Here is a 26065-nt window from a genome sequence, read left to right on the forward strand (position 1 = left end):
CTGGGATCGAGTCCCACATCGGGCTCCCTGCTCAGCAGGGAGTCTGCTTCTCCCTCTGACCCTCTTCCCTCTCATGCTCTCTATCTCTCATTCTCTCTCTCTCAAATAAATAAATAAAATCTTTAAAAAAAAATAGTGTCCTATACACTTTAAAAAATAAATAAATAAATAAATAAAGACCTGCCGGTTCCACCTGTGGGCAGAAGTGACGGGTCTCATCCTGCGTCAGCTTCACTTAATGCTAGAGGCTGCCTAGAGCACAGCATTAAGGATTCAGAGGCGGAGACCAGGGTTGGCAGGAAAGAGCACCTGGAGATTCTGTGAAGGACGAGAGGTCAGGTAGTGTCGTGTGTGTTGGTTAGGACATCTTAGGTTGCTAAGAGCAATGAAAAGGGCTTCAGGTAGGGCTAGATCAAGTGGTCAGATAACAATGCTCAGTGTCTTTCCATGGGTCTGGGCTGCCTTCCTCAGAGTTGGCTTCAACACCTCACTGTGCACATGATTCCAGGCTAGCTGCTGATAGATCCGGGCATTTTCAGCTTCTTACGCACACCCAGCAGGAGTGGAGAATACCTCTATGGCAGAGTGGCAACAATCCCAAAAGCTGCTCTGATTGGACTGACTCAGGCCACAGGTATGGTTCTGACAGCATCTAGAGGGGCAGAAAGCACCTGACAGTCGGCCCAGGTCACATGCTCCATCCCCAGAGTCAGGGTAGAGTCCACCTCCTGCGAGCCTCATGAATCAAGAAACTACAGCGAGTCCTGGACTGGCCCTTGCAGACCTCCAGCACACCCTGCCTGTGATACCACTCCCCTGGAGGCTCATTCATCCATCCCAGAAGAATGTGGGCATGAGCCACCGTGTGGCTCTCCCCCTTTGCGTGAGATGCTGCTGGTGGAGGCAGAATCGAGGAGACTCTCCCTCTCCGGTCCGATGCTCCCTTACTCCACGTCTCCACCCCTGCAGACAGAGGGGGCCAATGCCAGGAAGGACCTCCTAATGTCCCTACAATAGTTGGTCTCCACATTACTCACTGGCGCAGGGCCCAGCCCATGGCGGGAGATGAAACACCCTATGATATACCCGTTCTTTTCTAAGGGGTAATTAACAGGCTAACATTTAACCCGATTTTCTCTGAGAAGGACTTTTTGTGTTGACCTGATTAAAGAAGCAGGAGATGTAATTAAGGGGAAGGACGGGGTGCTGACTACAAAAGAGGCGTGAATGATTATGTGGACAATAGATTAAGCCCCATCACCGATACAGCAGTGGGCAAACAAACGGCTAACTCAGGGCCCCGAGAACATCATTAATTCTTCATTTGCAAAATTGCTTTAGGGATCTGTGAGCTTCTTAGATTTCTAAAATGACCCAGAGATCTGCAAATCAGTTGATAAGTCCATATTTTTCTAACCACTGGACAACATCTCCAAGATGCACAGACAACTGAGCTGTGCCCACTCTGCCAAAATAACGGTATTTGTGTACTTCCTATTAATTCAGGACTTGGGTCTGTGTGTAAACCTGTGAGGACTCAAGGCACCTGCTGTGAACATCAGAGCGTACACATCTAGCCTAAATGCTTGATATGGCCAAGAGCCCTCGCTGTCTACTTTACCAAACCTCCAGCTGAGACAAGAGCCGTCCCACCTTCGCTGAAGGGAAGGCATATGGCGGGCACGGAATAAGTCCTTCATGGCACCCACGGTATTTTCAGGTACACACCCGGCAAACACTTGAATAATCATTGATTTACGGATCATATGATCATCATCAACTTAATATTCTCTCTCCTATTTATTTTTTTCAACGAGGAGGGCTGTTTTGGTGCCAAAATGTGTTTGACTCTCTGTAACATTTGGGTGGAAGCCTGGCTGGTACCCAGAATCCAACTGGATCTGAGTACAAGTGTTGCTTTCCTTATGTTGACTTTAACCACTATTTTTTTTACCTTGTATTTCTAGCAGGATGTCCCACTTAATCTGGTGATATACAGTTTCTTTTTCATAGATTCAAACAATACACTAATGGTAAAGAAGATAGAATAGTATCGGAAGTGGTAGTGAAGTTGCCTAGAGGGCAAAGGTCAAGGAGGTGGTGATTCTCACAGATAAATATTTGTGAAACAAATGAGCTCGTTCTCTATCTTCCAAACCCATAGGTTTTCAGCCCCCTGCTCTAAAGGTCCATAACGATCATGCTGGCTTCCCACCTTCTTCCTGAGCTGGCTGCACGGTTACCACTTTTCTGAACCCACATGGCCAACTTGCGATATCAGATTCATTCAGCTGCTAGTCGTGCCTTGGTCGTTCCTAAATCTTCCACACTACACAGAGCAGGAGCGCTGGATAAAGTCTGATAATTGAACTGTTCCCTCCACCTTTATGAATTCAACCTCTTCTCCAGAGCCTCTGGTCCTCCTCCTCCAGGAAGCCTTCCTTGGTCGCCCTGACCCAGAGCGTCTTTATCTCTATGAAGAATCTGTCTTGGCTTGTTCTGCATGCATTCCCCATCCTTCTGGTTCTAATACCCCAATTTCCCTCCGGGAAATTGCTGCTCAGTGGACATATGACCCCAGCCTGGCCAAAGTGCCACCTGTCCTCAGCCAAATCATTGTTCAAGGAACAGACCATGTCTCGGGTTGATTGCCCCGCTTGTCCCTTCAGAGACGATCTGGGGACTTCTGTCGAACCATCGGTAAGAAGCAGCTTCTTTTCTTCTTCCCACTTAAGTTTGCTACAGGAGAAGAGGTCAGCCTAGAGCTGCTGGTGGCCACCACGTGGAAAGAGCCTGCTGAGAGGAAGCTGATACAGAAGAAAGGTGGGGCAGGAAATGGAAAAAGACTATAAACCCTGATGATGTCACTTCAGCCCCTGGATGCAACCATGCCTGAAATCCTTCCTTCAATAAACACCCTGTTTTTCTTAAGCCAGACTGAGTTGACCGTTCCTTCCTTGGAAACCAAAATGGTTGTGGCTAACCATCATTTGAACCCCAAAAGTCCATCTTATCTGTATTTACCCGTTTGAACAGAGAAAGATACTGTGTCTCTGTGACTTCACCCCACCTTTTTATAAGGATACCAGCCGTGGGATTTGGGAACCACCCTCCTCTTAACTTACATCTTCATTATGTCGGCAAGGACTCTATTTCCGAATAAGGTTATATTCACGGGTGCCAGGGGTTAAGATTTGGCTCTAACTTTATTTGGGGGGCGTGGGGTACAGAAGACAACCCGTCACAGCTACCGTCTTGCCGTTCCTGGGAACGTAGGTGTCAGGACAGAGGCAGCAGCTTCGGAGGCAGGAAGCAGAGAGACAAAGAAGCTGCACATGACGTAACGGAGCTCACCTGAGGCCCACGCCACACCTGGACTTCCCACCTTTTGCCCTCCGCCGCTGAGTATTCTTTCTTGTTTAAGCCAACTGGAATGGGTTTTCTACTGTTTTTAGCAAGACTCACTCTCACTAAAATGGGCCGTTTCCCAAGTTACAGATCTCATGAGGGTGGGATGGTCTCCCCGAAGCAGGACGGTTCCTGGGCACAGTAACCAGGGACTCAGGGTCCATCTGCCCTCTCCGCTCTGTGAAGACACACAGATGGGCTCCTCTCCAAGCTTAGCTTTTCTGTCCTAGACAGGCTTCGTGTGGGGTCTGTTCAGGCTCCCGTCCCTCACCCCAGGGGGCGTGAGCCGACCCCCTTCTGCCCCCAGCTCCCTGCCCACCCCCGGGGGGCTTCGCAGCTTTTCACATTGCTCGGCCACATCTGAACACACATCCTGAAGGTGATGGGATGTCACGGAGCAGCGCAGGTTAAAAGCCTTCTTCAAGAGTGTGGAGGCAGAAATATTTTTTACAGGTTCATAATGTAAATAACCCTGAAGTGAGAATCCCAGCCACACGAGGCACGTGGAAGGCTGTACATGAAACGGGCAGAGGAGATCCTTCACTCACACCCACTGTCAGGGCGACACAGCCCATCTGGAGGTGGGGGAGGCAGGGAGTATGAACTTCTACCCCAGACTTTCATCAGAGAGGAGTCTGTCTAAAAGCCACAAGTTCACAGGCTTCTTGCTGATGCTGTTGCTATTTAAAAAAAAAAAAAAAAAATTTACCTTGTAGGAAGCTACCTGCAAACTATAGCATCAAATTGGCAAAACTGGAAAAAGAAGTATGTCCTCCAATGGGTTATTTTGCATCCAATCAATCATCCAAGTACTCAGCAAGCTTCTGTGCTCATGATGTGTCAGAGAAACATTCCAGTTGCCGGAAATACCGAGGAACAAGGCAGAACCCCTGCCCTCATGAGGTGTACATCCCACAGGTCCCACAAACCACAGGCAGACAGATGGACAGACATGGTTTCAGGTAGCATAGAAAACCATGGAATGAGCTACCTGCCCCACAAAACCAGTCACTGCAGCTCATGATCGGGGGCCTGTGTTCGTCTGTCTCTTCTAGGACTGAGATAATGATGCCCTTCACTGACCACGTCCCCCCTGGTTCCTTAGTTCCTTCGGAAGCACACCCTCCACGCCCTGAGAAACCTACACCTCCCCGGTTTGCAGAGTGGAGCTTTTGCTGGAGTTAACCCGCACCGACCCAGTGGGGGACAAAATCAAGGAGAGATTTTAGAAAGCCATCGTTCTGGATTAAGGGGCCCGGGATGTTTTCATGGGAAGCAGGAAATGCATGGGCACTTCTTTCTAGAGTGACTGATTAAGGAAGGATCCTTAATCTAACAAAGCCATGTCGTCATGGGAACCAGACGTAGTCACGGCCACGGGTTAAACATTAAGCTGCACCTGTGGTAATGCTCCCTCATCGGTCTCCTCTTGGAATCCAACGTCCCAGGCTGCTGGCTGGGCCCCGCTGAGAACGTCTGCAGTGAAATGCCCAGTTGCCTGGTTACTAATTGGTGACAGGGACAAGCCCGGGCTGGACAGCAGATCCAAAACGCCCGAAGACTAGACACAGCGACCAGACGGGGTCTCTAAGGAGGTGGCCTGAGGGTGGCGCACTGTCCTTGTTCCCGGGAGCAAACAAAGGGCCACATGGGATAGAACTCTCACGGCCACCAGGCTCTTGGAGGCCTCCTGGGCCGCTCGCGGCAACACGCGGCCTGGCAGCATTTCTCTGGGATCTGCCCCCCGACCCCGGCGATTCACTGCAGGAGAACAGGAGGCTCCCCGGTCCCTGTGACAACAGGGCGTAGAGGACCGTGGGCCTCACTCACCTTCCTTCCGGCCATGCACGGCGGCCATGCCTTGAAGAGTCTGCTGAGAATGGCAAGCGAGGTGCCCTGCCCTTATTTCTCCAGCCCAGCCCGGCCACCCGAACATCAGCCCCTTGAACTTAGGCCTTGAGCAGAGGGACCCAAAGACCAACAGACTCCCCCTAGCAGGATCACGCAGAGGGACCATCCCTTGACGCCTACCCCCTAGATTCCTAGAGCCTTCACCTTCCTGTTGTTCCTGCTAGAAATTTCCTTCTCTCAAGCTAGAATTAGATCATGCTGCTAGCACCCAGAGACCCTGCGTTGGGGTACAAGGGCTGCTATAACAGAGTTCCACAAACAGAAATCTATTGTGTCCCAGCTCTGGAGGCCCGAAGTCTGGGATCCAGTCCCGGCCTCTCTCCCAGCCTCTAATGGTGGTCAGTGGTCCATGGCCACTCCTTGGCTTGCAGAAGCATCACCATGAAGTCTCTGCCTTCCCGTTTCCATGGCGTTCTCCCTGCACACGTCTGTCTGTGTGGCCAAGTTTCGCCTTTTATAAGGATACCAGTCCCACTGGATCAGGTTCCATGCAAATGATCTCCTTTTAACTTGATTACCTCTGAAAAGATCTGAAGTCTTGGGCGTTAGGACGCCAACATCTTTGTGAGAAAACAGTTCAACCCACCGCAGAGTGACCACCCCAGACAGCCCGCTGAGCACACGGGAACCTAAGGACGCTGGCTGGCTGGCTGGAGAGGCGTGCAAAGACAGAGACACCTCTACAGGAGGAAGAGGTAGCCTGGCAGTAAAGACGGAGCGTGGTCATTCTTCTAGAGGGAGTGATTACCCTGGAGGAACTTGGAAACTCTTGAGCTTGATCACAGGGCTTCAGGAAATGGGTCTTCTGAAAGATGAGTGTTAAGGTGATAGACTTTGGGTAGATCCCCTCCATGACCACAGAGCAGAGAGCCCAAGCCGTGATGATGGTACAAAATTCCGCCTGCCTTTCTGAGCCTAACTATAGTTACTGTCAAGACAGTGGGGAAATAGCACCAGGCCTGTGAACTCTAAATCCGTGATTGGGAGGCTCTGATTAAAACTGAAACCAACACAGAGGAAACTGACATTCCCAAAACATTGAGCTCCTGGATCAAGCCATTCCTGAAGTTAACCCTACTCTCTCTTCAATTGTACCAGTCCATTAACTCTTCCTGACAAATACGATAGCATAGAGCATAGCGCCCTGAAGACCTTTCTTAGCTACATCCATTATAGCCTCCTTTCCCTACTCTGTAAGAAAAAGACAAAAGGAGCCAAGTAAACTTCACTGCAGGGTCTGGGTTTGCCAAGAGCCCAGAGTGAAACAGCTGCTATCAAGACCCAAATGCCAGAGCTGGAAGTGCGAGCTCCACAGCAGCTCCCGAAGCCCCTGCCAAGCACATTTGCACTCCCTTTTGCTCTCTCTTGCCCTTGCGGGCGAGCCAAGGGCTGTTACCGCACGGACCGCATGTGCAGATGGCCCTCCAGCATCACCTGCTTGCCCTGACAGGCCCGGGGCAGCACCGGTGATTGTTCGACTGTAATTGGCACTAAGATTTCGATATCAACAGAGCCTGTTCCATTTTGTGTTGTCTATTTAAAAAAGAACGAAGGAAAATGGAATTTAAAATACATAATTGCCTTAGTCATGAAGAGTAATGACATTAAGAGCCGTTTTAACTAGACATTTCCACACAAACAACATTACGCCGAGACAGTCTGTCCCGAAACCCTGACCGTAGGCGAGGCCCTGGAACCTGAGGGGGTGGTGATGTCTGGGGGCTGTCTCGGCCGCGGTCCTGGGCACAGGGGCCGCTCGCAGCTCACAAGGCTGTGGCCGCCTCAGTTTCCCCAAACATCACGCGTCTTGCCATTTCTGTGTCCCAACTATTAACTTACTCTCTTTCCGTAAACAAGAACCTGTGTTTTATGGACAGAAAGATACTGAAAAAGGAAACTTTAAATTGCCACCACGAAACCACTGGTTATGTGATAAATTTTTTCTAATAAGTAATTCTATTTTTTTCCCTGTAAATATATGACTGTATCTGGGTCTCATTGGCTGCTTTTGTCTATTCTGTAACCTGTAGAACATTCTAGAAATACCGCTGGATTTTGGTATTGCCATCACCAACCCAACAATCATGGCCCGGCAGTCCATCCCAAGCCCGTCCGGACACAATTCTCCACACTCTCCAACCCCACTGGCTGTTCCAAGAGCTCCCAGCTCTGAGCAAACAGTTCTTGCCTACCAACCCCAGGAGGAAGGAGCAACACAACTTATCTGAGACGCAGTGAAAGAACAGATGGTTTGGGCCAAACTTCCAAGATACGGGTAGGTCATTTCCTTCCCGCGTCAGTGACTCCTGGCCTCTACAAATATTGACTGAACGCCTACAATGTGCAAAGTCAGGAGGTTAGACCACTTGCACACACACGAATATGGAGCAGTCCCTGCAACTGAGCGGATTCATGATGCACGACTGAATTTAAAAAGCAGATTATGGGGCGCCTCCATGGCGCCATCAGTGAAGTGACTGACACTTGATTTGAGCTGAGGTTGTGATCTCGGGGTCATGAGATCAAGCCCCGAATGGGGCTCTGCATACAGCAGGGCATCTGCTGGAGATTCTCTCTCCCCACGCCCCTCCACGGGCTGGCCCTCTCTCTCTCTCTCTCTCTCAAATAAATAAATAAATCTTAAAAAAAAATAAAATAAAAAATAAAAAGCAGATTATAATGAAAACACACACACATATTCCCCCTTTTCAAATTTTAACTTTTCTATGTATTTCCATGTGTGTACAAATATATGCACATTTGCAGAAGTTCTAGAGTCATGTGTATATAGGTAAGCACAGATGAAGATGCCGTGGCAGCAATGTTGGTGATAGTTAAACGTGGTTAGGTTCATGGCTGGTTAGCTGGCCATAAGTAGTTAGTTAAACATAGGCATGTTAATAAAGGCTAGCTAGCACGGTAAGGCACTCAGCAGCAGGGCAGACCACCCAGAGCCCCTTGCTGCTCGACTGCACACACAGTAAAACTGTTTACCACTGACACCTGTGGGCAAGCAAGACCTGAGAGTGGGCACGCACCTGGAAGACCGCCCCAGCCAAGAGCATCAGGGTGTTGGCGGGGGCTAAACACCCCAGACCTGCCCCCCTCAAGTGGGGTGAGTCCATGGTGTGTCCTGTCTCCAGGATTCCCCCCAAAACAGAGGAGCCCCACTGCCCACAGTGGACACAGCCGGATGGCATGCCCTGCACTGACTTCATACCCTCCCTGTCTGGCTTCCCCATCACCCTCCCAAAGTCTCCCAGCATGGCCTTGCAACTAAGCCAGCTCGACGTGAATCCCTGCGTCAGGTTTGCTCTGGAAGGACCAAGCCAAGACATTATGGTATAGGGATACCACTGGGTAATATGCAGAAATCTTTAAAGAATGAGGTAGTGTACTAATAATATACTAACATGGAAAGATCTCTGAGAAATATTTTTTAAAGATTTTATTTATTTATTCATGAAAGACAGAGAGAGAGAGAGAGAGGCAGAGGGAGAAGCAGGCTCCCCGCTGAGCAGGGAGCCCGACGCGGGACTCGATCCCAGGACCCTGGGATCATGACCTGAGCCGAAGGCAGACACTTAACCATCTGAGCCACCCAGGCACCCTGAGAAATATTCTAAAACCAGAAAAATACTAATCTGGGGCGCCTGGGTGGCTCAGTCATTAAGCGTCCGCCTTTCGGCTCAGGTCATGGTCTCAGGGTCCTGGGATTGAGCCCCACATCAAGCTCCCTGCTCGGCAGGAAGCCTGCTTCTCCCTCTCCCACTCCCCCTGCTTGTGTTCCCTTTCTCGCTGTCTCTCTCTCTCTCTGTCAAAAAATAAATAAAATCTTAAAAAAAAAGAAAAATACTAATCTGCAGAAAAATCCATATGGTTTTCTTTGAAGCTCATATAAAATTATGATAGACTTTATGTGGCTGCACGCACGCACGTGCACACACACACACACACACACACACACACACATTAATATCTAGAACAGGGTCCAGAAGGACCAAATTGTTGACAGTGGTTAGCTCAGTGAAAGGGAGAGAGTCAAAAGACACTTGGGTTTTAAAAATCAAATGTATCAATTTACTGCTTGAGCAATGAAAAATCCATTGTAAGAGTCTCAGGGCAGAGTATGCATGTACTTGGACACACACACGCATAAACACATGTACACACATCCATACAGATGCCCACACTGTGTGCGCAGATGCGTCCACATACTTAGACATTGTGTCTGTGTGTGTACGTGTGTACACATGGGGGATGGGAGGAGGTCTGAAAATTCGGGAAGTGCACAGTGATTGCCCATGGGTCTGCATGGGTTTGAGCTTCTCACCTTGACATACCTCTGTGACACGTGACTCCAATGAGTATCTACTGCCCTTAAAATCTGACAAAGGAACATGATTTTCAAGATGCTGTCACAGACCCAAGCTTCGGTGAAAGCATTGTTGGTGACATAACTTCCCCAATTCAGGGCATAAATAAACACTTTAACGATTTATTTACACCAAGGGGCCCTGACCCCCGTTTGGAGGGATGGATGTAGTGGTGTTGAGAATAAAGATCACCACAGATTTATAGGTAAAATGCTGCCCTCAGAGAGTCTCAACCCTGGCAATCGTTAAGGCATGTTTGAGGTCGTTTTAACTACCTTCAGACCGAGGGACCTCTCAGCGAACCTCCTCCTCTGAGTCAAACATGCAGCCCCCACTGAGACTCACTGGCTAGACCTCCTGTTTCAAAAAGTCATGAGGACTCTATTTTCTAATTGCTCTCCCTTCATGGTGAAATAATTCAAACATTCCATTCCCTTCCAAAGTGAGAACAAGAGCTAAATTTAAATGCAATAACTTAATGATGCATCTGCAATCCCGAGCAGCCAACAATCTATCAGAAAAAAATAAAAAAGATCAGCCCATTCCAAATATAGGAAAGATTCACACACATGCATATCACTCCTCTCTGTAGCTTTCAACCCCTGAACGACCAAAATAAAAAACATCCAAAAAAGTATTAAGCTCTTGAAATAACCTGCCTGTTACCCCTAAGAGAAAAGAGTAACTTCTGGGCACTATAGGCCATATAGAATAAATGAACTTGAAAGAATTATACACCAGTAATAATCCACATCACTCAGCTCAGATACATCCTCTTTGAAAGTATTCCTAATGACACAAATTGTATGTGGAGGGCATGCTGGTAAATGACATCCACTGAAGAAAAGACACTGTTATATTGATAATGATGAAAGAGAAAAAAGGTTTGGGAATATTTTCTAGGCATATTCCCATCTCCAAGAGCCCTGCATTTACTAACTGAATGACAAAATGTTTTTGGCTCTGTAGTAATGAGAACAAATGGTTACCAAGTACATATCCTATATCTGAAAGAGCTGAGTTTCACACACAGACTCTTTCTGCCTCCTGCCAGAAAAATGAACACATAAAATCAGGGGATTGGGTGTGAACTTAAGTCTACTGAACACATACTGGCTGAGTCCATTCCTACCACCATCATCACAAACCCAACCATGATCACTATGATTTCCACCACCATCACCATCATCACCATCATCATCATCATCACCATCAACACCATCACCATCATCATCACCACCATCATCACCATCACCATCACCATCACCATCACCATCACCACCATCATCACCATCACCATCACCATCAACACTATCATCATCACCATCATCACCACCATCATCATCACCATCATCACCATCATCATCACCACCATCACCATCATCACTATCACCATCATCATCGTCATCATCACCATCACCATCACCATCACCACCATCATCATCACCATCATCACCATCACCACCACCATCACCCCTATCTTCACCATGTCCACCATCACCACCACCCCTACCATCCTGTTGATTGGAATATGAGACTCGGACCTGTTATTTTATCAGGATCAACCCCAAAAGCAAGCCGAGGCAGAGGCACTAAATGTTCAGCTTGTTCCCCTTCTGCTTCATGCTCAAAATGCTTGACTAACAACCATGGCAACCACTGCCTGGGCAGCCACTTATCACATGAAAGGCTTTTGCAGAAAGAAGCAAGCAGCTACTATTCCTACCCCTAAAGTCATCTCATGATCACACGATGTGATCACTGCTCTGTGTTTAGAGCATGCCTCCACCCAAGAACCCTCAAACCAAATGATGAATAAAAGAATGAGCAAGCCAGCCCAGATTTCTCTCCTGAACACTGGCCTTGGCCATCTGCTAATTTTCCCCTGTGTTTAGGTGTAACTCAACCTCCAAACTGAGCTTCAGTGCAAAACTGAATCTGAATCTTACCCATAAACCTGATTCTTTTCCAATCTTTCTCATCTGAGGAAATGCTGCTTCCACCTTCACTATGTTTTCTCTGCCCACGATCTGAAAGCCATGCTTGTCATCCCTTCTGACCCCTCTTCCTGTCCAGCTCATCACGACTGGCAGATCCTCCTGCCCCAATGCATCTAGAAGCTTTCCGGTGTCCCTCACCTCCACCGCTAACACCGTGGTCCAAGGCACTACTACCACTCATCCAGGCTACACGGCGGCCTCCGAGCACTCCTCGCTACCATACTGCCCACATCCCCACACAGAATTTGGTGCAATCAATTTAGAAGGCAAATCTGATCATGTCACTCTCTTACCTAAAATCTGCTCTGCTCATAAGATTTAAAATTCTTATCCATAGCCTCTAAGGTTGTGAAGGACCTCCTCTCCCCCACCGGCATCCAGACAACCCCTTCTCATGCATTCAGCTCTTTCTTGCCCCTGGACCTTTGCACTGCCATTCCCTCAGGACGCTGCTGTCTCCACAAGAGTACACACAGCTGTTTTATTCACCATTCAGCCCTCCCCCGCTAACTGACACATAGCTGGCAATGATAAACATGTCTTGGAGAGACCATTAAACAAAGAAGGGATGGATAGAAACCCCAGCTGGCACAGGGGGTAGAACCTCAGAAGGAAGGAAGGACAACTCACCACAGAGTTCTACCGCTGGGTTCCTAGTCTCAGGACACAACGTGGGAAATTGCTGAGTGGGTCTTCCAAAGGTTGGGTCTTATCAGATGGGTCTTCTGAACTCACAGGCTTCAGGTATGATGAGTCATTTCTAAACTGTAAAAAAAAAAAAGTGTATGCTCTTATATCATAAAAGAATGGCTTATAAGTTGGCTTTTCTGCCTCTTTCAGCTTCCTCTACGCCTCAGATGCAGAGAAAGTCAGGGAACATGCTATCACTTTCCAGTTCGTAGCACTGAGAGAGCTAAGTAAATGACAGAGCTGAGACCTAATACATGGCCTTCCCAGCCTGACACTTTTCTTTCCCTTCAACCAAATTTCCTGGTGTAGAGCAAGGCAAAAATATATACACACCACAAAGCTTTCATGATGCTTTGAGTAAAATTCCAAGCTCCCGAATGTGCCAAGAGAAATTGTGTGTAAGGTTAATTATCCCTCCTTGTGTAAGTGTGACATGCCATTGCTGATGGCAACAAGGGACACAAAGGAGACCACAAATCATCCAGGCATACTCTAAACATATCCTTAATTAGATAAATATGACTGATGCTCCATGGATTACAAGAAGTGTTACCGTAAGTCAAATTAATGAATAAAAAGCAAGATAAAAACTAATGAGCTGCTTGTAGCAAACTCTCAGGGGATTCCCATCTTACCACCAAATATTTAAGAACTAGAAATTTCTATATTTCAGTAGACCTTCAATTGACATAAACAATCAAAGTATCAGAAGTTCTTTTACTTCTCTCTTATTTTCTTAATAAGATGTTTTTCAACTTTGTAGAATCACAGAATAAGATAAGTTGAATTTTCTTAGGTCTTATCCAAAAATTTGCAAGTGTCCCGTGTCCAGAGTAACTACGTGGGTGGGGGAAGAACACTTTGAAGCAATTTGGGCTTCAACCTGAAATTTGGAACTGGAAAACAGTCTGTATGAGCAAAATTCAATTTATTGCAATATAGCAAGCATTTTCTGAGTACCTACCAAGTTCCTGGCAGTTGTTAGAACCAAACATAAATAAGAGTGAGTCTTTCCAGGACCCAGAGTCTGACAGGGGAAGCCAGAACATGCGAGTATAACTTTATTCAAGCTAGACCTTAATAAGATTTAGAATGATGTGCAGACAAGATACGAGGGGAGGATGTCCAGACAGGAGATTGAAGTCTTATTTCCTGAGGCAGTTAATGAGAGAGTCAGGACCCAGAGCAGCAGGTGGAGCTCAGAGCAGTGAAGCACCATAATGAGTACCTGCCTGTGTAGACGCCTCCCCAGACCACATGCATAATGTAGGTAGTTGGGCATTTCCCCCCATGACTCTCAAATGAGGCAAGAGACTGGAAATTTCATTTTGGTAGAAAATAATAATCACAAACAAAGACATTCATATAATGACATTAGGAACTTAAACCCCAAAATGTTCAGTTCCCTGCAATTACCCTGGAGTGAACCCACCATGAACAAACTCCACTGGCATCCACCAAGCCGTCTAGACCTCCCTTCAAAACCAAATACCAACCGAAGATTACTCACTACAGGTCCAATTTTTACTAATAAGATTTCCAGAAAGAGAAAATGTACAGAAATTGTAGGAAATATATAAGAAAAATTTCTCTATTAAAGGATTTCATGAGTGGGCTACGAAATGGATGAAAAGAAACCACACCAAAGAGCATCATGAAATTTGAGGAGATAAATGATAAAGAGACAATCTTAAACACTTCTAGTTAAAAAAAAATGGAATTTTTAAAAGGAACAAGAGTAGGTTAGGGCATCAAATTTCTCAGCAGCAATCTGGGAAGCCAGCAGAACGCCTTTAAAAATCTGTTTGAATATTATTTCCAATTTAAGATTCTATACCCAAAAAGCAGTTGATCAAGTGGGAGGACAAAGGAGAGATATTGCCATACATGTAAAGGATCATAAAATTTGCTTCCAGTGTATTCTTTCTTAGGAAATTACTGTAGGATATGCTGCAGTAAAATAAGTGGGGGAAACCTAAAAGAAAAGCCATAGAATCTCAGAAACAGTAGATCCTACTACACAGTGACAAAGAGAAACTCCAGGGTGACAGCTGAGCCTCAGATCTTGAGTATCAGTTTGGAGCAAGAAGACAGAGGGTTTTACAAGTAAAGTATCATGTGAAAAGGAGACTTGAGAAAAGTTTTTGATATGTCAAAGAACTGGGAAAAAATTTTCAGTATGGTGTGGATTGTAAATGGCACAATTAAAAATGAGGCAATTAATAACTCCAGGAAAAGTAAAAAGCCATGCAAGGAAAGAAATGTAATTATGGTCACTAATTAGTTCTAATTAACAATATATACATAATAACAATGCAAACACTCATTACTATCTTAACTAAAGTAGCAATTTAACTGTATGTGTTAGGTTGGGGGTGGGGTCGAAAAGAATCAAATCTTCATCTACCACAGGACTTCTGAACCTCAGCCTATAGATATTTGGGGCTAGATATTTCTTTTTTTTTTAATTTAAAGATTTCATTTATTTTTTGACAGAGAGAGGAGACAGTGAGAGAGGGAACACAGGAGGGGGAGTGGGAGAGGGAGAAGCAGGCTTCCCACAGAGCAGCGAGCCCAATGCGGGGCTCGATCCCAGGACCCTGGGATCATGACCTGAGCCGAAGGCAGATGCTTAATGACTGAGCCACACAGGCGCCCCAGGGCTAGATAATTCTTTAGTGTGGGAGCTGTCCTATGCATTATAGGTTGTTTAGCAGCATCCCTGATAGTAGCAACCAAAAGCCAGTAGCATAAACCCCATCCCCAAGTTCTGACAAATCAAAATATCTCAGACATGACCACTGGGAGCAAAATTACCCCTGCTTGAGAACCACTTATCTACCATAAGAGAAAGTTCTATTTCTGACTTACAAAAATTGACAAGTCAAAAACAACAGTGTAGGCATATTATTTAGGGTTGTTGAGGTAATTTAAAGAAGAAATTAATAGAAGTACTAAAAGTAGAGTGAAGGAACTGGGCAGTGAAAAGTTGACAAGGTAGGAAATGGCTGGTGTCATATACCTGTAGCCATTAATCACTTTTTAAATTGCGTGCATACACTTCAAATTTTAACATGCAGTGGGAGCTCAAAAAAAAAAAAAAAAGGCATACTCACATCTACTCTGGGAACTCACTCAAGTCTTCATGTATGAATTTTGTTTCAAAGGAAATCTTACACTATTATATTAACTCACTTGATATGCTTATGTCTTTTCTCAAAGTTACATGAAACAAATAGTTATTGAGTAACGTCTTTTTATAAAATATCTATATGCTTCCCAAAATCATCTGGTGCAACATTTTTGGTCCACCTACTACATTGTGGGAATGACTGCAATAAGCGACGAGAGGCATGGGGAGGTCTTGCCGCACAATCAAGTGGGCCAAATGGAAAGTGAGTCCAAGTACAGAGATGCCCAGTGAGAGCCCTGCCCAGCAGAAGAACTACCTCCTTTTGATACAAATCACCAGAGGCCTTACAGTCACCAACCTACACCCTGTTTTGTCCCTCTAAGGAATTGTGTTCTCTCAGAGAAATAGTCGAGGATGACATAAAAAAATAATAATAATAAGGATATGGAACAGTGTGATAACTTGCGAGTTATGAAAATATTTCCTAATTCTATTAAAAAAGAAAAAAAATTTCAGGTAGGACCATAATCCCTAGCCTCTCTGCATTTAGTAAATTTTGGTTCTCTCAGAAGGGAATAAATAAATGCACCTCTTTTTCTCCATTTGTGTTCCTGGGCTCTGGGACCCCACTTCTTCAACCACGCTCCACCCTTTGCTCTCTGGCCCTTCTCCTGCCCTCTCCTCAAAGGGACTAAGTGGTCCCACTGTGTCTCCATCTCAGCAGGCTGGCTGGAGGATGTGTTCCTGGTTATACAGCATGAAGAACTGCCCTGTCTGGATACATGTGAAGTATGATTATTATTAATTCAAAAGTGGTCCAGCAAGATAATGCCTTTGAGGGATTGCGTATAACCAACTGTAACAACTCTGAAGTGAAATGGAATGAGGAGCTCCACTATCACTTCATACCAAGTTTTAATTGAGGGCTGTTTGGGCAGATAGAGACGGAGAAGTAAGGGTTTATGGATGCGCATTTTACTGCTGGCTCCTCAAATGCCAAACAACATAAAACACTGCCCACCAGCCTCTACCCAAGGAGCATGTTCATCATGGATCCAGAATAAATCCTTCCACCACGAGGCAAGACCCAGTTCTTGCTATTTAATGTTAGGAATAAACTCAGTTCACTTCAACCAACTATTCACTACAAGGCTCTCCCTAACATAGAAAAGATGAAAAGAAATCCACTGGTCTTACAACCAGCATGAGCTTGTGACATTTTCACATTTATTATTTCAATGAATATTTGACGTCTATAGACTGAAAATGCCACAATTATGTTTATTATCTAATTACATTCATTATCTAAAGGCTTCACGATGCTAAACCTGGTCTCATTAGCCGGGCTGAGGGAACTGGAAAATGCTTCCCAAAAACCAAATACAAATCAAGAGTGAAAATTTCCACTGGAGACATCATAACTTTGAAAATGTACTGTTTTTGATGCGAGTTATGGGATGGCTAACCCAGCGGAAGCAGACTCAGTTTCAAGGGGAACACATTTCCCACGGGAGTGAGGTTGCGTGGACGCGCCGTGAGACGCCCAGCCCCGCAGCGGGTGAGACTCCTCTGCCTTCCGTGCTGAGAGGCATCGTGTTGGGAGCATCCTACTCAGTTCACCCAGTGAACTGACCCCTGGGCCAGAGGATCCTTCCTAACCTGAAACCGGCCCGGGGACAGGTTCCAAATGAAATGCCACAGTCATCTAAGTCACAGTTAAGACCCAGCAGCTTTAGGATCAGGACTTACGACCAACTTCGAGGTTGCCAAATACCCTGCCCCCCTCCATCTCTCAATCCATGAGGGCACTTCGTCCCCAGCCCGGTGCCTCCAGGAGGCTGGCTTTCTGCTTCAGGGTCTAAGCCGTACCTCGTGAACCCATGAGACTCTTCCTCACACCCAGCGGTGGTACTTACACGATGCCGGGGGTCGACGCCCTAGCGGGGCAGATGCAGGAGCTGGGGCCACCTGGACGGCACCAGCTTCCTCTCCCCTGCATGCCAGGCTCTCTGCCGCCTCCCAGCCTTGCGCTCGGCATCAAGCTGGAAGACTATTTACTTATTCATGGGCTGCCCGAGCCAGCCAGGAACTGCTTTGTGTCAGCTGAATAGGATGGCAATTCAATCTCCAAATGGGAACTGTTCGGCCCAGGGCATATCTGTCATAATGAGTCACGCAGATGAAAAGAATACGGCTTTCAGAGCCACTGGTAAAAGTTGTGTTTTGACAATGGGTAGTGTTATAGGACACAGCCTTCTTTGCCTCGATGTCTGAGTCTCCCCCCACCAAACAGTCCCCGTGAGATGCATGACAGAGAGGGAGTTACCAGTGGGGTCGTATGCTTGGGAGAAAAAGCGGAGATTGCAGAATAGGCTCCCCACTCCCTTGACAGAAGTATGTACATTTGGAGAGACAGAAGGTAGAAACGCTCGGGAATCAGCAAGAAAAATGAAGGGACAGTGAAGGCAGAGGAAAGCGTCCAGCTGTCCCCAGGGTTGACTGTGGTTTGGGGCTTTATATGCATGATCACAATAACAGCGAGGTCTCTAGAAACCCTGGCATTAAGAACTCAGGGAGTCCAAAGAACAGCCCCACACGCACAGCTAAGAAGAGCCAAGTCGGGAGGGGGCCCAGCCGCCCAGGCTCCCAGAGCGCCTCCCCCAGGTCTCCTTGCTGCGCGCGAGCTCCTGCCTCCTGCAACAGTTTCTCAAGATTGTAAGAACTGCGTTTCATCTGCCGTCCTTGTTTCAGCCACAGGAAGTCTCTCTACTAAGCATCCACACCTTCTCCTCCCCATCCCCAGGCCCCTGCGACAAGCCCCTTCCTCTCTCCACTCCCTCACCCACGCGGCTTGGACTCCGTCCTTATTCTCAGGCCTTAGCAGCCCAGAGAAACCCCACCCCTCAGTTGGCCAACAGTCCACTTTCCCTCCACCCCCCGCACGGCTGCTCCGGAACCACAGTTCAGGCAGGCCAGTGCCTCGACTTACCACGGTCCCCCCCAGCAGACCGCCAGCTCTGAGAGGGCAGGGACCACGCCCCTTACATTCTGTGTTGCGTTCTAAGCCCCCTGCATGGTGTCAAGCCAAAGCAGCTACTCAGACGTTTGCAGAAATACAAATGAATGAAGCCTTCGCTGCCAATGGGCCTTGGAATATGCACCAGTCAGGATGGGCGAGGCTACTCTGTAGTAACAAACAACCCTCAAATACCCACAGCCTGAAACGATGGAGGTTTATTTCCCACACATACTCGGTGTCCGTGGGGCACCAGCTGGTGCTCTGATCACACTGTCCTCCCTCTGGGACCCAGACTGGTGGAGCCAGAAATAGAAAATAGGACAATGTTTGTAGTGGTGAAATAAGACATCCACACTACACGGCCCCTGGAGCTCTGCACGGACACGTTCTGCTGAATGAATCTTTGCATTTTGCCCACGCTGCTCCCCCTTCCTGTCATCAGGTCTGACACAGACACCACCCCAAGGAGGAGGCTGTGCCCAACCGTCCAGGTGATGCACACGGCGTCCGCCCCCACCCTCCCCACTTTGCAATGCTTACTGTCAGTGCCCCATTAGAAAGTGAGTTCTCTGAGAGCAGGGCTCCCATGATCTCATTTTGCGGCCCAGCACGCCCCCAGACACAGAGTAAAATGCTCCATAAACATTTGTTGAATCAAAGAATGAATGGATAAAATAGCATATTACGCTGGAGAAACCACAATATTTTGGTGTGATTAATTGTAAAATTAGTGAATTCAAGAAGCAGTCCCACTAAAGTGAAGGTAGTGTAATATAAACCCGACTCTGGGATCATGTAATACGAGTAACATAACAACAGAAGTTTCAGGGCACATATATGGAATCCTGAAATTAATGAAGGTGGAAGATTCGTCAAAGTATTCTTGGCACTATTTGCTGGGAGAAATTATTTCTAACACTTGATCAGAACCATTCCTAAGAAATAACAGAATGAGCTGGGGCTTTGGCAGCTTGGAGTAAATCTTCTGCAGTGATCTGTGTCTGTTCTCCTAGTCACTGTTTATCCAGCAAACTCCTCACTTCTAGACGAGGATCTGTCCACACACAGTTCATGAGAATGGGGAGAAAGAAAGTGCACGTTACCAGTGCCCTGTATCACATGAGCTCTTCTGACATTGCCCATTCATATTTTCTTAAGGTGTTCTGATTATTTGGTGAACTTGGTGAATGTGTTAGCACTGGATAGATGGGTTGAGGAAGTCGGGTTTTGCAGTAAGCAAAATGACCACAGATCATAACGACCCCTGGAATTTACCCCCCGTCCCCCGCTTTCCTTAGTATAATGACATAACCAGTATCTATTCACTACAAGATGGCATCTGGTGAATAACTTGGAATAACTTGTGAGCTATTCACTTCATGTCCAAAAGCACAGACATCTCAATGTCTCACCCTCCTGATTTCTCCAGGGTCTCCCTGGATCAATACATGTTAAAGCTGCCCATTTTGGAATATCCCACCGGTTGGGATCTCCTGGAAAGAATCTTGACAAGCAACCAAGGTGTCTTCCAGCAGGTGGACAGATGAACAACCTGCGGTCTGGCAGACAGTGGAATGTTACTCAGCACCAAGGTGAGAGGACCCGTCGAGCCCTGAAACCCCAAATACACGTCACTAAGCGAAAGAAGCCAATCTGAAGAGGCTAAATACTAAATATGATTCCAACTCTAGGACGTTCTGGAAAAGGCACAACTATGGACAGAGTAAAGACAGTGAAGGATAATTATTTGCTGGGGGGAGAGGAGCGAGGGTTGAACACCAAGGATTTGGGGGCAGTGAAGCTACGTTGTTGATCCTATAATGGAGGATCTGTGTCATCATACATTTGTCTGAACCTGCAGAATGGACAACGTGGAGTGAGCCCTAAGGTAAACCATGGCCTCTGGTTAGTAACAATGTATCAATATTGGCTCATCAATTGTAGCAAATGCACCCCACCCACACCCGCTGTGAGCCATGGGAAGATTCTGGGCTGGAGGGTCAGGGGTCCACGGGGACCTCACTTTCTGATCAACCTTTCCATAAACTGAAAACTCATCTTTTTGAAAACATTTATTAATTTTTTTCAAAACTGACCCAAAAAGCACCCCACCGCCTTAACTGCTGTTCTTGTGTAGACAACAAGCGTCTACACCAGCCAGGGTCCGTGGATTTCTTCCTCTTTACCGCGTTGGGCTCATCCGGACATGCCGAGTGGGACGCCTGCTGTCTGGGGGCAAGAGTTCGGGACGGCTGTGCCCACCGCTACACCTGCGGCCCTTGGAGTGGCGCCTGGCTCTCAGACAGGGCTTCGTAACTAGTGGTGCAATAAAAGATTTCATTTTCTTGTGTTTCCGCTTGGCCCTGAATGACAGTCAGAACATTATCAAGTGAAAATTGAAAGCCTAGATAAAAAAACTCCCCCAGGAAAAGTAGTCAGGCTGCTACATTCTCCAGAGACGCAAGTCAATAAAATCATTGTAGAGAGCCAAAGACACTTGGATGGCTCCATAAATCAGCCGGGTACAAGGGGGCCTCCGCGTCCGGCGTCTCCGCCCAGGGTGTGCGTGCCCCCCTGCTATGGCCTCTGTCCTTGTTGGTCTGAATGATGAACCTTGAGCCGCGTGCCATTTGTCCGGATGGCACGAGGCGCCCGCGGGCTGTCCACAGTCCTGCGGGTTTTCTCCTGGTTTCTCACTGATCCTAATCAACTCGGCCACGTGGGATGAGGGGGAAGGAACCAGCTGTTGGGAAAACCTCACCGTCACCCAGAGGAAAAGATGCTGAGAGCAAGAGGGCAGGGCCACCCCCAGGGACACTGTGTACCTGTGCTCGGGGCCCAGGAGCAACGCCTTGCATTTAATTAAACACGTTTACTGCTCACAAGCAATTTCATCGGCATAATCATCTCCCATGAAAATTGATTTTGCTCTCACTGGAGGCCCTTGGACAGCCACACGTGGAAGCCTCCATCACGATGAAGCCTTCCCTCAGCCTAATGTCGTCTTCATTTCCAAACTCAAGTTAAAGTATGGTGTTACTTTCTAAAATAAAATAATTTCAGGAAATCGATTTTCTCTTTTAATGTTAGCTGTTCATTATTAGTGTTAAAACCAGCCGCTCACATTCGGGCACCCGTTTTGGACCGAGACCTGTTCCCAGCATGTTACACAGAGCGTCTGCTTGATTCTGCAGGAACTCGTGCGGCAGGTGCCTGCGCACAGGGCACAGGAGGACACGGAGCGTGGAGGAGTCGTTCACCTGGGAGGCGAGGGGTCTGGGCTCGGGCCTCACCACCACCCAGTAATGAGCGGCCCCAGACGCCGGCGGGTCAGCAGAGACCGAGGAAAAGGGTATTACTCCCCACTGCCGGTGTTTCCAAAGGAAAAAAAATTTTCTTTTCTGATATACAAGAAATATCTAACATGGGCCTTTGGAAACATTACCTTGAAAACTTCAATACTAGCCAACGACCAGGAACGACATGAAGCAGAGACGGGGAGACGCCTACGTGAGGCCAAATGAAGTCACCATGGCAGCCTTCCCCGGGTCTCAGACCCATTTCTGCGAACGGGGAGAGACCCACGGTTTTATCCAACTGCAGCGTTTCCCTAATGGTTTGTTCCGAGCCACTAAAGATGCCACGTCATCGTTACAAGACCACGGGAGCGTCCAACAGTCCTCATCCCCATTCTGTTGTTTGCCGTCTCCAAGAGAGAAAGCTAAATAATCAGCCAGATCACGCCACCCGACCGGCGCCTTGGAGACAGGCCTCCCAGTGCTGGAGAAGGCTCCCTCCCGACGGATGACTGGCTCGACGTGAAGCCTGACCTCCCGCCACCTTGTGTTTGGACTCCGGCTCCAGCTGCGCCCCTTCCTCCCGCATCATAATTGTCGCAGCCGGCCCTTTCCCTTAATCAGCTTCGTGGGCTGGGAGGGGCTCATTAGGGCCTGGGAATTAACTGGAGCAGAAAGCAGAAAAGCACACTGGGGCTCTGTTGGTCCTGGAGTCATGGGGAACAAAGCGGGCGACCCCACTGGGGGGGCACTGGAAGACGAGTCACGCGTGAGAACACGCACTCCCCGTGATGGCTCCAGGTTCCACACGGCGAAGGTTGCTCAGTGCGGCTGCCCCTGCCTCGGGCCCTCCGGCCGCGGCCGACCGTGTGCCGGCAGCCAGCATTACATGGGGACACTGCCCTCAGGCCATGCCTTGGCCGGCCCCCACTCCCTCCTTTGTTCCTGCCCTCACAACAAGGCTCTTGAACAGAGCAGAGCCCACAGTCAACGCCATGTCTAACCACCCCACCCCACAGCCCCGGCCTCGGGGCCCAGACCATCGTGGCTTTGGTACAAGGGCTTGGGGCACCGAGACAGGGCAGTAGAGGCTGATGGCCATCACTTCCCTGTCTTCTCCAGCTCGCAGCCTTACATTGAAGTCTTCCGTCCATTGTAAGTTGGTCTTGGTGCCTGCTGTAAGTCTAGGATCCAGCTGCATTCTTGTGCATGTGGGATGCGGTTTTCCCCACATCCGTGGCAGGGCTGCCCTTCCCCCGTCGCGTGGCCCTGGCCTCCTGGTCGAAGACCAGCCGGCCGTATGTGCGTGGCTTTATTCTGGACTCTATTCCATGTCAGCCGTGCAGGATGATTGAGTCAGGGGTCTGCTGTACCACACCGTGCCCCTGGTGAGCAAGCCTGTACCGTGAGCTTGAAATTTTCTTAAGACAGTAGAGCCCATGTTCAGTGTTCTTTTGTTTGTTTCTTTGTTTTAAAGATTTCATTTATTTATTTGACAGAGAGAGAAAACACACAAACAGGGGGAACGGTTGGCATGCTGAGACAGGGAGAAAGAGAGAGCAACAGAGCAACAGAGAGTCTCAGCAGAGGGCACAGCACATGCAAAGGTCCTGAGGCAGGATCTCTCACTAAAGAGTCTGCCTCTCACTGCCAGAGAAGCTAGACTGCTGCCTCCTCCTTTGAGACAAAGGGAAGGAAGTAGAGAGGTAGAGAGGTCTCTGATTTGCTCAAGCAAATCCTTGGAGAGCCCAAGAAAGTGGTAAGAAGATGCCCTGTCCCCCCAGTGCAGCAGAGATAAATCAGCTTTCCCAGTTGTCAGCCTTTAATCCATCTGGGCAGACGTGAAAGCTTGACTAAGAGAGCAGCAAAACCCAGCCCTGAGACGCAGGCTGCATTTAAAACACAACGGCATGGAGACCCAGACTCCACCAGGGCCTTATTCATTAACCCGTCCAGGAAGATGAGCCCATAAAAAGAATCTTAGGTACCTGGGGTGGGAAGGTGAAGAGTATCGTTATTCCCAGGAGCCCGAACACCAAGCACAGGTCAATCTGTGCAAGGCGCCACACCTTCATCCACACGCAGCCACGGCCTGTGGTGCACAGGACTCACGGAAGGGACTCCAGGGCCCGCGTGGCCGGCACATGGACAGCCCCAGACAGTGGAGTGTGTGCGACCTCGATCCCTGCCCTGCTTCCGCTCATCCTGGAATAACCCTCTCGCAAGGAAAGCTCCCACCGCAGCTGGGGGACGCTCCCTTCACGTCTGGACTGACGGCTGGGAGCTGGGGCTCAGTGGGATTGCAGGTTAGTGAGCTACCACCAGTCCGTGCCACGAAGATGCTCCTCGGAGTGTGCTGGAGCCAGCCTGCACAACCTCAGTTGTGAAACACGCAGGAATGCAGAGAGCCCGTCGCTGGACCCGAGGGGGCCTGAAATCTGCCCTGATGGGAGTATTTACCCCACGGAATTAGGCAAAGACTGCATGCTAGCTAGTTCACCAGCAAGCACCCCACCCTCGCAACCCCACTTCTGTTACGTGGACAAGAAAATACGCAAGCATTAGAGATCCTACAGCACGCACATCCCAGTCACTGGCTCCATGCCGCCGAGCTCACTGTTCCCTCCCCTCCAGCACCGCTTGGTGAGGTGTTGTGGATCCAATGTCGCATCCCTCCAAAATCCATGTGTTGAAGTCCTAACCCCCAACGTGGTGGTGTCAGGAGCCGAGGCCTTTGGGAGGTGACGGACATGAGGGTGGGGCCTCCATGAATGGGATTGTGCTTTTATGAAAGACGCCCCCCCAAAAAAGATGTCCCAGACAGCTCCCTGGTCCTCCCACCACGTGAAGACCCAGAGGGAGATCAGCCGGCTGCAACACAGGAAAGGGTCTCAGCAGAACCTGCCCATACCCGCAACCCCCCTTGGCTTCCAGACCCCGGCCCGCACTACACGAATGTCTGTTGTCCCGAAAGTCTCGGTCCGTGCGATTCCATTACAACAGTCTGGATGGGCTTAGAAACCAGTCAACGCACTCCATCCCCTGGACCAGAGCAACGACAGGGGTGAGCCTGAAACCTACACTAGTCCAGAGCGGTCTGTAAGACTGCAGAAAGTCACGGTCTTTCCTACAGGAATGAAGGGAACAGGTGCATGGCCTGGTGCTGTCAGAAGCCACTTGATCACGACAAGGGAAGCCAGCTTCAACTCCAAAACAGCACAGGTGAGGCTGAAAAGAAACCAAGTCCTGGTTCGTGACATTGAGTCTCTGGGTCAAACCATGCCCGACGCTTTCCTGAGCTGGGCCAGCAAGTTATCTGAGCCCATCCACTCCCTCTTAATGTTTAACCCACGTTGCAATGCGTTTTTCTCTTAAAGGAAAGATTCCCAACCAACAGAAATCTAAAACCAAGCCTTTCCATTTTGGTCCTCCCTCGCCTAACTGAACGGATTCATTAAAGCCCTTTCTAATGACTCAATCACTTAAGAGCTTTGCTTGTTCTCCCAAGCTTTTAAAGAAAAACAAACCCCCAGTGAACGACGCTTCGTGCTCCTTCCAGGCATCGGGATCTGTGAACGCCGAAGCCCGTCCACATGGCAGAGGCGATTAATTTGTATTCGGGCTGCTCTTAATGACTTTGTTCCCACCCCGTCCTTGAGGCTCCTTCCAGCGTGAGTCAGAGCTCACAGACACACTTCGTGCCCTGTACTCTGGACAGAAGGGCACACCCACGTCCCAACACGGGTGATCACGGGGTGCACACAACACTGGTTAGTGTCTCCTTAATCCCAACGCATCTTTCTCTGCTGACTTTTTTATAATAAATAAAAAACGAAACAAGCGTCCTCGGGGCTCTTGAGAGAAGGGAGAAAGCACCATCTATGCCCTCTGCTAACGGGAGAGAGAATGGTGTGGCTCTGTGCGGGGCGACCTGGCCCCATTTGTCACCAGCGCCTCAACAATGATGTTCGACGCAGAAATCCACTTCTAGAAGTCGATCCTGAAGGATAATAAGGGATCCGATGGCATCGGCATTATCTTTTAGAATGGCAAAATAACAGTCATCGTTTACAAGAAAACAGACGCGCCATGGTATCCCTTCAAAACACACTTGACCTTCAGATGGTATTTCCCAAATATCTTAGCAAAATCAGATTCAAGCTGTAAACATCGAATGGTACCCGCCATGATTTCGGTGGGATGTCTCTACAGGTGATTCAAATTTCTTCCGA

At 48.3% G+C, this 26065-nt stretch overlaps 1 protein-coding gene across 1 annotated transcript in view; it reads right to left on the reverse strand.

Annotated features, from left to right (window-relative positions):
* The window catches only part of RIMBP2 (RIMS binding protein 2), a 162651-nt gene extending 150197 nt beyond the window's left edge, over positions 1-12454 (reverse strand). The window contains exon 1 of the mRNA XM_088019316.1: positions 12326-12454. The gene's annotated coding sequence lies outside the window, so the exon portion shown is untranslated. The remainder of the gene's footprint in view (positions 1-12325) is intronic.
* Positions 12455-26065: the final 13611 nt, after the last annotated feature.

Source organism: Eumetopias jubatus, unplaced genomic scaffold, assembly GCF_037043125.1.
Source record: "Eumetopias jubatus isolate StellerSeaLion01/CBP00866 unplaced genomic scaffold, mEumJub1_p1.0 scaffold_16, whole genome shotgun sequence".
NCBI classification, from domain to species: Eukaryota; Metazoa; Chordata; class Mammalia; order Carnivora; family Otariidae; genus Eumetopias; species Eumetopias jubatus.